This window comes from Papio anubis, chromosome 5, assembly GCF_008728515.1.
Source record: "Papio anubis isolate 15944 chromosome 5, Panubis1.0, whole genome shotgun sequence".
Classification (NCBI taxonomy): Eukaryota; Metazoa; Chordata; class Mammalia; order Primates; family Cercopithecidae; genus Papio; species Papio anubis.
Window position 1 is genome coordinate 136108665 of NC_044980.1, and position 10227 is coordinate 136118891.

Below are 10227 nucleotides of genomic sequence, written 5' to 3' on the forward strand. Positions count from 1 at the left end.
ACTTGGAAAGTTAGGTCTAGCTGTGAGTCCAAGAAAAGGAAATGATTTTGTTCATCAGCTAACAATATTTGCCATAAAAGCAAAGCAATGTGAGTGGGGACCCTAAAAGTTCCCACTGTTTTCACCGTTCTGACTACCACCCACTCCCCACCAAATGTCCATGAGGCATACCCTGCAGACCTTATTACTTTGGGGCACACATTTTGAAGAGGCTGACTTTACTAATTTGACTTGGCATTTTGATTAAAATTACTTTCATATTTTGATTAAAGTTATAACTGCATGATAGAGACATACTCATATCACCAGTGCTTTAAGGACACACAATGGGAAGCTGATGACTTCTAAACCATTTCACATTGAATCTAAATTCACTGCTTAATAATAAGTAACAATGATAGTAATAGTAACAGATGTGTACTACTCACATATAGCACCATCTTATCTCATCCTCACTTACGGTAAGTGCTTTTGTTATTCATTTTTTAGATGAGGAAACTAAGGAGAAGAGATGTTAAGTAACTTGCCCAGGTTACACAATAGGAAGTAATGAATAATGGATCTAGGATTTAAAGCCAGTAGTCTGACCACTGAGCACCAATTAATTAACTTTAGCTACACAATCTCATCATATGGTTAAATGAATACCTCATTCTTGTGTAATAATTTACAATTACAAATTGGTGAGGATCCTCATTTTCCATATTAGAAACTAAGGCATGAAAATGTTAAGAGATTTGGCAAGGTTATGTAGCCATTTTTCAGGCCAAAGAATATTAGGAACTTGGTCTTCAGTTTCTCCCGCTCAAAACAAAATGTAAACTTGAACTGTATGCAACTCTCTCTGCTATGGCAGTCGTGCACCTAGAACCCAGTGGGCACTAAATCAGAATAAACTATCTGGATGGCATTTTAGCTACATATATCCAAAATAAAAAGAGCCAAATATTTATAAAGAAAATGAGAGGCAATGTAACAGTAATAAAAATTGGAAATGACCTTAATATTAACTAGTAGTAGAACGTTTAAATTAATTATATTGCATCCATAAGATGAAATGTTGCCATCAAAAATCATGGGTGTTTGTCTGGTGCAGTGGTGCCTGTAATCCCAGCATTTTGGGAGGCCAAGGTGGGAAGATCACCTGAGGCCAGGAGTTTGAGACCAGCTTGGCCAACATGGTGAAACCCCTTCTCTACTAAAAATACAAAAAAAATTACAGGTGGGTACCTGTAATCCCAGTTACTCAGGAGGCTGAGGCAGGTGAATTGCTTGAGCCTGGGAGGCAGAGGTTGCAGTAAGCCAAGGTTGCACCACTGCACTCCAGCCTGGGTGAGAGAGTGAGACTCCATCTCAAAAAAAAAAAAGGGAAAAAAAAATCATGGTTTTCTAATAATATGGGGTAATGCTCACAATAAAATAATAAGCATATATATTTTTATATATATAAACACATATACACACATACATATTAACTTTATTTTAAATATATCTTTATGAATTTCATGCTTCTATATTAGATTATGTTTTCTAAACTCTGTTAGTTTACTGAATAACTTCACAGGAAATGTATTAAAATATTTACCATGGATATCTCTGGATGTGAGATGATGGTAGATTTTCTTCTACATATTTTTCTGTACTTTTTTACTTTCTCCAGTGAAGATATATTACTTTTATGAGTAGGAAAGTTTCACAGTACGTGTTGTTATATAGACTGAAGTTTTGTGTCTCCCCAAAATTCATACGCTGAAATCCTAACCCCCAATATGATCATGTTAGGAGGTAGGGCCTTTGTAAGTAATTAGGTCATGAAGGTGGAGCCCCACGAAGGGGATTATTACCCTTATAAAAGAGTCACGGAAGAGCTCTCTCACCCCTTCAGCCTTGTGAGGACACAGTGAGAAGACAACTGGCTATGAACTAGGATGCAGGTCTTTACCAGACACTGAATCTATCAGTGCCTTGATCTTGGACTTCCCAGCCTCCAGAACTGTGAGAAATAAATGGTTGTTGTTTAAGTCACCAAATCTATGGTATTTTTACTGTAGCAGCATGAACACTTACTGTAGCAGCATGAACAGATGCTAATACCCTATCCTTCACAGCCTGCCTCCCCAGAAAGTTCCCACCATGTTTAGGGGTGTTGAGCCTTCTCTGCAATCACTAAAAACACATCCCTACTTTATAAGTAATTCTACTTAGCAACTTCCAGTTAACCAGTACCAAATAAACATATCTTGAATTCAGTCATCTATATAAATGTTGTTTATGTAGAGATGCTGGAGGAGAGAGGAGAAGGTTATGATCTCTTTATGGTTTCATGGGATGTACTGTTTGGTCCCTTTCTGGGGCCAAGAGGGTACAGGTTCAGACATGGTTTAGGACACCAGGGTTCCAGGACTGTGTAAGAAATGTGGCTCAGGAGCTTCTGGGGAGCAGAGATGGGCCACACCCTTCCCCAGTGCATTCATTTTTCAACAGGGATTAGGAACTTTCAGAGAAAAGACTGAAATCCTGCCCACCAATGCACTGCAAACCTATGTCTGAGAAAGTAGGGTGTTTGCAGATGGAGAACAGATTATAGAGAAGAACAAGTGCGTCCTCTGAAGAACTAAACTGGCACTACAATTCCAATAAGAAAAGTTGGTGTTATGCATGTTCTCACTCATAAGTGGGAGTTGAACAATGAGAACACGTTGACACAGGGAGGGGAACATCACACACCTAGGCCTGTCAGGGGTTGGGGGGCAAGGGGAGGGAGAGCATCAGGACAAATACCTAATGCATGCAGGGCTTAAAACCTAGGTGATGCCTCATGTTCTCACTCATAGGTGAGAACTGAACAATGAGAACACTTGGATACAGGAAGGGGAACATCACACACCAGGGCCTGTCGTGGGGTGGGGAGAGGGGAGGGATATAATTAGGAGATATACCTAATGTAAATGACAAGTTAATGGGTGCAGCACACCAATATGGCACGTGTATACATATGTAACAAACCTGCACGTTGTGCACATGTATGCTAGAACATAAAGTATAACTAAAAATCAAAACAAAATAAAACCTAGGTGATGGGTTGATAGGTGCAGCAAACCACCATCGCGCATGCATACCTATGTAACAAACTGACACATTCTGCACATGTATCCCAGAACTTAAAGTAAAATAAAATAAAATAAAACAAAATAATTAATTTATTTTAATTAATAAAAGAAAAGTTGGTGTTAGCAGAGAGTGGAGGTTATAGGTAGTTTCCCAACTGAAATCAAAACTTGCCTGTACCCAGCCACCCTAGCGGCACTTTTGCAGCCTTGGAGAAAGGTGCTGTGGGTGTGATTTGGAAGAATAATAACTCTGTAAAAGGTAGTAACACTTTGGGGTTTAAACAGCTTTGCAGTGGGGCTCCTGGATGAGCAGACTATAACAATTACTACCGCAATTACATCCTCTGGCTTTGAATGACATTTATATGGGTTTGGGAACAGAGATGACTCTCCCTGAGGGGGTGTTGGTAGCTGCAAAGCTGACAGGAGCAGAGTTTCAACCTTGGTGGGGGTGGAGGAGCAGAATATGTGTACAACTATCAGGATTGGGGGTAAAAACTGCCTTGCTTGGCGCAGCATATCTCCAGCGAGGAAGCCCTGTCCTGAGCCACTAGAATAGCTGGTACTGGGTGCATCTGCAGTGCCAGCCTAGCTGAACGTAGCACCAAGTGTGTTCATCTCACTTTGCTGAGCGGGAGGTGACACTGGACCAGTGATCTGAATCACCGAATTATACATTTAAAATATGTAAGGCGCTAGGAAAAAATGTGTTATAAAGAAATAAGGTCATAACAAGGTAGTAAGGCATCTAGCAGATATTCCAAATTCACAAACGTCGGTCCTGCAGGATTTCCAGGTGGTGATGACTGTGGTGGCAACAGGGATGGGGACAGATTTCTAGTCCTGAGGGGCATCTTTACGGAAACATCAGAGCCTGGGTCCGTGGATTCTTGCCATAGTGGGGACACAACTGAACTATTTCTGGCTGCACATCAGCACCCTTAGGCATTTCCAGAAATATTTAGGGGAAAGGCACTCTTTAAAAGGCTGAAGTAAAGCAGGGACACTCACAATTGGTGAAGTGTGAGATGCTCGGGATGAGTTTGTTTAAACAAAGTAAGCCAAAGGGGCTATTAAAGCGTACGGTTCCCCATGAATTCAATGTTTTTCTTTAAGCAACTCAACTTCTGTGGCTACTTGTTATAACTATTTCAAGGAGCTGCCCTTGGAAGACTTCGCTTTTATGAGGTGTAAGAAAAACCATGACTCAGGTAAATCTGTCAACATTTTCCCATAGAAAGTTTATCTTTACAGGTTCCTCCCGCCAGGATCCTCTCCATCCGTCCACAGCCTACTGAGTAACCCACCAACTATTGCATTCTCTGCCCCATGTTCATTCTTTCCTTTTTCCTATTCAAACTTCAACTATCTCTAATGGCAGAAAAGTGATCTGATATATAACGTCACCTAAAAGGACAAATGACTGACAGTAGCTCGATTTAGTTTCCATTTTAAAGGAAGATGTTTGGAGTCCACAGTGCCCTAATGGAAAGGAATTGGGCTAATTGTGAAATTCTTTCAACAAGGCAGGCCATTGGTGGGAGGCTTTTGGGCAGGGGAGCTTCCTGGAATCTGTTAATGATATACCCCAAAGGCAACTCAGCTGACTCATAAAGTTAACTCTGATGGTGCTACTAAGAAGTAACTCTGATGATGTTACTAAGAAGCCCTCAGCCTGTGCTGCCTAAAGTTCACAGAGTTTTATTTAACATATTCTTTTGAGCTAGGCAGAGAAGAAATGATCATCCCTCATTAACAGCAGGGATACTGAGGACTAGAGATAACCACTCATTTGCCCAAGTGTCTCCGCTAGCAGCTGATGGAACCCGCGCTTGTGCAGGCAAATAAAGGCAGAGGGTCCAAGACACGGTTGTTAACTTTGGCTGTTATTAGCACCTTGGAATAATATTAAGCTGTAAGGGGCTTAAGGATCAGCTAAATTACCTGATCTGTAAGCCTCTCTCTTTTTCTCATCCCCCATATCCAATCCTCCAGCAAATCCTGCAAGCTTCACATTCAAAATAAACACTTTTCACCATCTCCACTGCTCCACTCCGAGGCCTCACCTCTCTCATGTTGTGGCAGCTTCCTGACTGCTCTCCCTTCTTCCACACTTGCCTGTCTACAGTTAATTCTTCATACACCAATCAGAGGGATCCTGTTAAAACCTAAGGCAGGTCAGGGCAGTCCTTTGCTTGGAATCCTCAGCAGCTCCTCTCTGCACGTAGAGTCAAAGCCCAGTCTGCACCTGGCCCCTGGCTGCCCTGATGGCCTCAGCTCCGGTTCTCTTTGCTCCCGTCGGACTGTCTTTCCTGTTCCTCAAACTTGCCACGCACCTTCCTACCTCAGGGCCTTTCTACTGGCTATTTCCCCCCGCCCCTTGAGTCTTCCAGATATTCACATCACTGGCCTCTTTAGTTTATTCAGACCCCTGGTCAAATGTCACCTCCTAGAGAAGCACCACCCCCCGCCACTATCACTCTCTAGCCCCTCATTGTGTTTTAGCTCTCCTTAGAGCACTTTTTACCTAACACATTATATATATTTTAAAACGCGTTGTCTCGCTCTCCTCTCTAGATGGAAGCTCCATGTCAGTTTTGTTTTGTTCCCTGCTGTATCTTCATGGCCTACAACAGCACTTGGCACATACTTGCTGAATAAATGAAACTGAGAAACTCAGAACAACCTATTTCTTTTTAGATAAAGCCCACAAAAATGTTTTCTTCCTGTTCAGTTTAAACTTTCCAGCACACAACATCAGTCTTGTGATTGTCTTTTTCTCTGGTGCTCCGAACTCTGAGTAACCTTTATCAAGTAACTTTGTTAGAACTCACTTTACCCAGCTATAGAATGGGAATAAAAATATAACCTACCTTCCTTCTCAGAAACTTTAATGAAGCAAAGTCTTCTTTGTTCTTTGAGGAAAGGAGCCAGGCAGATGAAAATTCCTCTTACTAAGGTACAACTAAAGCCCCAGGAGGGCAGGAGCTGCGTTTTGTTCCTCCCCATTCTCGCACAGAGAAGGCCCTCATTAAGTGCTTATCGAAGTTAATATCTGTGGGACACAAACTGCATCTGCCTCTGCACCAGTAGCCACAGAAGCCGGCCCCTTTCCTGGGCTAACTGCTCTGAGAGCACCAGAATGAAATCTGACTTAGATATGACGCAGATTCCTTTTTCCAGAAGAAGCCAACTACACAACTCTTGATGAACAAATAGCTGCCAATGATGAGCACAAACCAGAGAATTTCAGAAGTGAAGAAAATTTTGGATCAGAAGATCCTGTCTCTTGGGTATAACTTTTTTTTTGGAGAGACCCTGACTAACACAGCGACTCTCCTAATCATGGTGAATTTCCTGGTTCAGCTCAGAGCCACTGATTCAGCAGATATTCCCCCAGGCAGATCCTAACGGAAACCAACACGTGAGGATTGATGCTGGGAACTTTATCATGCTCAACAAGGATTTGAAAACTAAATGAACGCGTGCATATTCACACTAAGCAATTTGCCTCCCTGCCTTCACCACTTTCCCTTTTATTCTTCTCTTATCCCCTTTCTGACTCTGTTTCTATTCCTTCCCCACTCATGCCCCAGTGCTTCTGTTGGACATGGGCATTTTACGGTCCTGCAGGGCTTGAAAGATTTCTGACCTTCCAAGGTTCAGTGATTTGGTATCAGAAGATCTAAGTTTTCTCCTTCTCTCTGCCATTTAAAGAAGCGTGTTGCAATTTCCCCAGCAGAAGTGAAAGTGATTCGCCTCTACTCAAATGTCTGCACAGGCACAAGAATGAGGGCAAGAGGGAGCAAGAGAAGAGGAAGAGGTACCTTTTGAATGGGGTGAAAGCAAACCCTTACATAACCTGACCACACAAGAGGAGGAAATGAAAACTTGGGTTCAAGGGCAATTTTGTCATTGGTTATAAGTCTGTGTCATCAAGCAGGTGCCAGAAAAACAAATTTTATTTTGATTTTAGACATTCATTTTAAGAACTGGATTTTCCTAATTTCTCATTCCCAACGAGGATCTATACAAGAATGCACAATTTATAGTTAATTTGGAAATGAATAAAATAGTAACATACCTTTTGTTTCCCCTAAAACATAATACCTAAATTCGTGTGATGCCTTGGTTACCATCCTACACATGTATTTGGATTGTAAATGAGCTCAGTTTTAAGCACATTTGTAACAGTGGAACAAGTGAGAGTTGCATTACATGGCCAAATTGATATTGATGATGGTGGCCTCAAGAACGGATTCCATCCCAAGACATCTGATCTGCAGACAGTTGAGCATTCATAGCAGTTTTGACTTCATTGACTTCATTGGCTCCAGTCAGAAGGTTTTCATCTAGTGCATTCAGTTACCCTGACTTCTAATTACAATAGAATCTTTCAAATAGATTTGTTTCCAGAGAGCTTACTTGAGACAGATTAAATGGCAGAAGTTGCAAAGGATGTCATTGTTTTACATAAAATATCTGTGGAAATTACGCCTAGAAACTTGTTGCCTTTTTATTTTAAAAGTTGCTATATACAAAATAACAGTCATGTCAAATAGTTACCACCGTGGCAACAATCATTATGGTACATTTGCAATTGTTCTAAAAAGTTAATATGGAAAAGTTACCAGAATAAAGTGGTGATGTTTTACTTAAAGATTAACAATTCATTAAGGATGTAAAAAGAAATGAACTCTAAGCAACGTGTTACTGTAGTTGTTGAAAGAATATTGTCAAGGTCTTTATCCATATTAAGTGGCTCCATAGAAGGTAGTTCCTTTAGATTTTAGTGTTAGCTGCTACAAAACTGCTGGTTTGTTTTAATCTTAATCTTTTGGAAACCATAGGTTTTTTGTTTTTTTTTTTTTTTTTTTTAAATACAGCAGTGATCTTATTTTCCTTTGTGCTTTTGTTGGTAGGAAGCTCAGAGCCCAAATTACAATCTCTAGTGACTCCTATTGAACTTTATATTTGCACTTCTTTTAATTTCTTTCTTTTAGGGTGGAAGTAGGGTTTTATTAATTTTTCCCTGGATTTATTGCTTCACAATATTTCTCTTCACTTAGATTCAACTGTTTCTTTTCTCTTTTTCTATGATATATGTTCTTAAAAGCTGGCATGAAGGGAAGTGGAGTATATCTGGTCTCAACGTGATAAACTTAACACATCCAAAATCATCACCTTAGTGCAACTATTTATCCCATCTTACTATTATTTTAGAACAATGCATTTAGAATGCTATCATCCTTCTTGAAGTTTTAAAATCATTTAATTCTTCTCTGAATTAGTGTACGCTGTACTTAGGTTTACATCTTAATCTTTTATATTTTGTTTGTTTTTATCCTTTGCTTCAGAAGAAATTAATGTGCACTGTGACCTTAGTTTCTATTAGTCATCAACTTGGGGACTAACACGACTGCCTCACTGTCAGTGAGTATCTTTTTGTGATAGTTCCAGGAGGGGTGATTAATCTCATCTGATTCATCATGTTCTTTCACTCTGTCTGCCCAGTGACTATGGCCTTGCATTTATTTCTTTACCATCTAATTCAACTTAATTATTTATTATTTGACCATTTTACATTCTCTCTCTTTCTTCCTGTCTCTTGCACAGAACTCGCCATTCCTTCTCCGTTTCCATTCAGCCTCCTTTGCTGGTTCCTACATCATATGATCTCCCCTACATCATAATGCTGGAGTGCCTCAGGGCTCAGTCCTTGGGTCTCTTCTCTTACCTGCAAATACCTTTACCTTGTTGGGTTCGTTTAACCCAATGGCTTTAAATCAAATTTCTACACTGAAGACTGAAATTTATGTCAGTAACTTGCATGTCTCTTCTGAACTCCAGACTCACGTATGCAGCAGCCTACTCATCATGTCCAGGTAGATATTTAGTAGGCATTTTAAACTTACTCAGAACTGAACTTCTGGTCTCTACCCATAACAAACAACTGTGCTTTTCCTGCAGCCTTCTCCTATTCACTTTAGAGCAATTCCAACTCTATCCTTTCAATTGCTTAGGCCTTCGAAAGTCTTGGAATCATCCTGAGTCCTCATGTTCTCGTACACCTCACATCCAGGCCATTGGCCCAATCCTGTGATTTCTAGCTGCAAGATATATCCAGCTCTATCCTATATTTGCTTGGCTGCTAGCAGCATGACCCCAGTCACTGTCATCTCTTGCCTGGGTTAGCAACCGCCTCTTTTAGTCCTGGCCCTGTTCCTACCCTTGCCCTGGAATGCACTCCTCTGCACTCAGCAGCCAATGGGGTCATATGATAATGCATCCCCAGTAGAAAAGAAAAGCCTTTTCACCTCACTCATAGTTAAAGCTACAGTCCTACAATGGTCTTCCCAGCCCCACAAGATCTGGACCCCAACCTCTCTGAGCCTCCTTCTCACTCATGCTGCAGCCACTGTCCTCTCCCTGGCCTCTCCCAGCCACATGCCTCTCCCCAGGCAGGGTCACTCTGTTTGCACACATCCCTCAGCTGCCCTCACTCCTTATTTCTTTCGGGTTTTTGCTCAAGACTTCTCTCATCAGAGACTCTTCTGGTCAAATATCTGATCATCCTTCTGAAAATTAAGGCTCTTCTTCTAGCCCCACCCTCTCTATCCCCATTCTTGTTTTATTTTTCACTGTAGCACTTATTATCATTTCAGATACCATATATTATTATACTTATTTATTGTCTATCCCCACTTCCTTCTTCTCCCAGAGTATAAACTCCATGCGGCTAGGGGTTTTTTGTTTGTTTGTTTGTTTTAGACAGAGTCTCACCCTGTTACCCAGGCTGGAGTGCAATGGCACAATCTCAGCCCACTGCACTTTCTGCCCCCCAGGTTCAAACAATTCTCCTGCCTCAGCCTCCCGAGTAGCTGGGACTACAGGCGCCCACCACCATGCCTAGCCAAGTTTTGTATTTTTAGTAGAGATGGGGTTTCACCATGTTGGCCAGGCTGGTCTCAAACTCCTGCCCTCATGATCCACCTGCCTTGGCCTCCCAAAGTGTTGGGATTACAAGTGTGAGCCACTGCACCCGGCCGAGGGCAGGCTTTTTATCTGTGTTGTTTATGTGGTCTGCTGGACACCTAGAACAGTCCCCGATGTGTAG

The 10227-nt window shown here is 41.4% G+C and overlaps 1 protein-coding gene across 1 annotated transcript in view; it reads right to left on the minus strand.

Annotated features, from left to right (window-relative positions):
• Window positions 1–6249, minus strand: part of NR3C1 (nuclear receptor subfamily 3 group C member 1) — a 152697-nt gene extending 146448 nt beyond the window's left edge. Inside the window, exon 1 of the mRNA XM_031666510.1 lies at window positions 5984–6249. The gene's annotated coding sequence lies outside the window, so the exon portion shown is untranslated. The remainder of the gene's footprint in view (window positions 1–5983) is intronic.
• Window positions 6250–10227: the final 3978 nt, after the last annotated feature.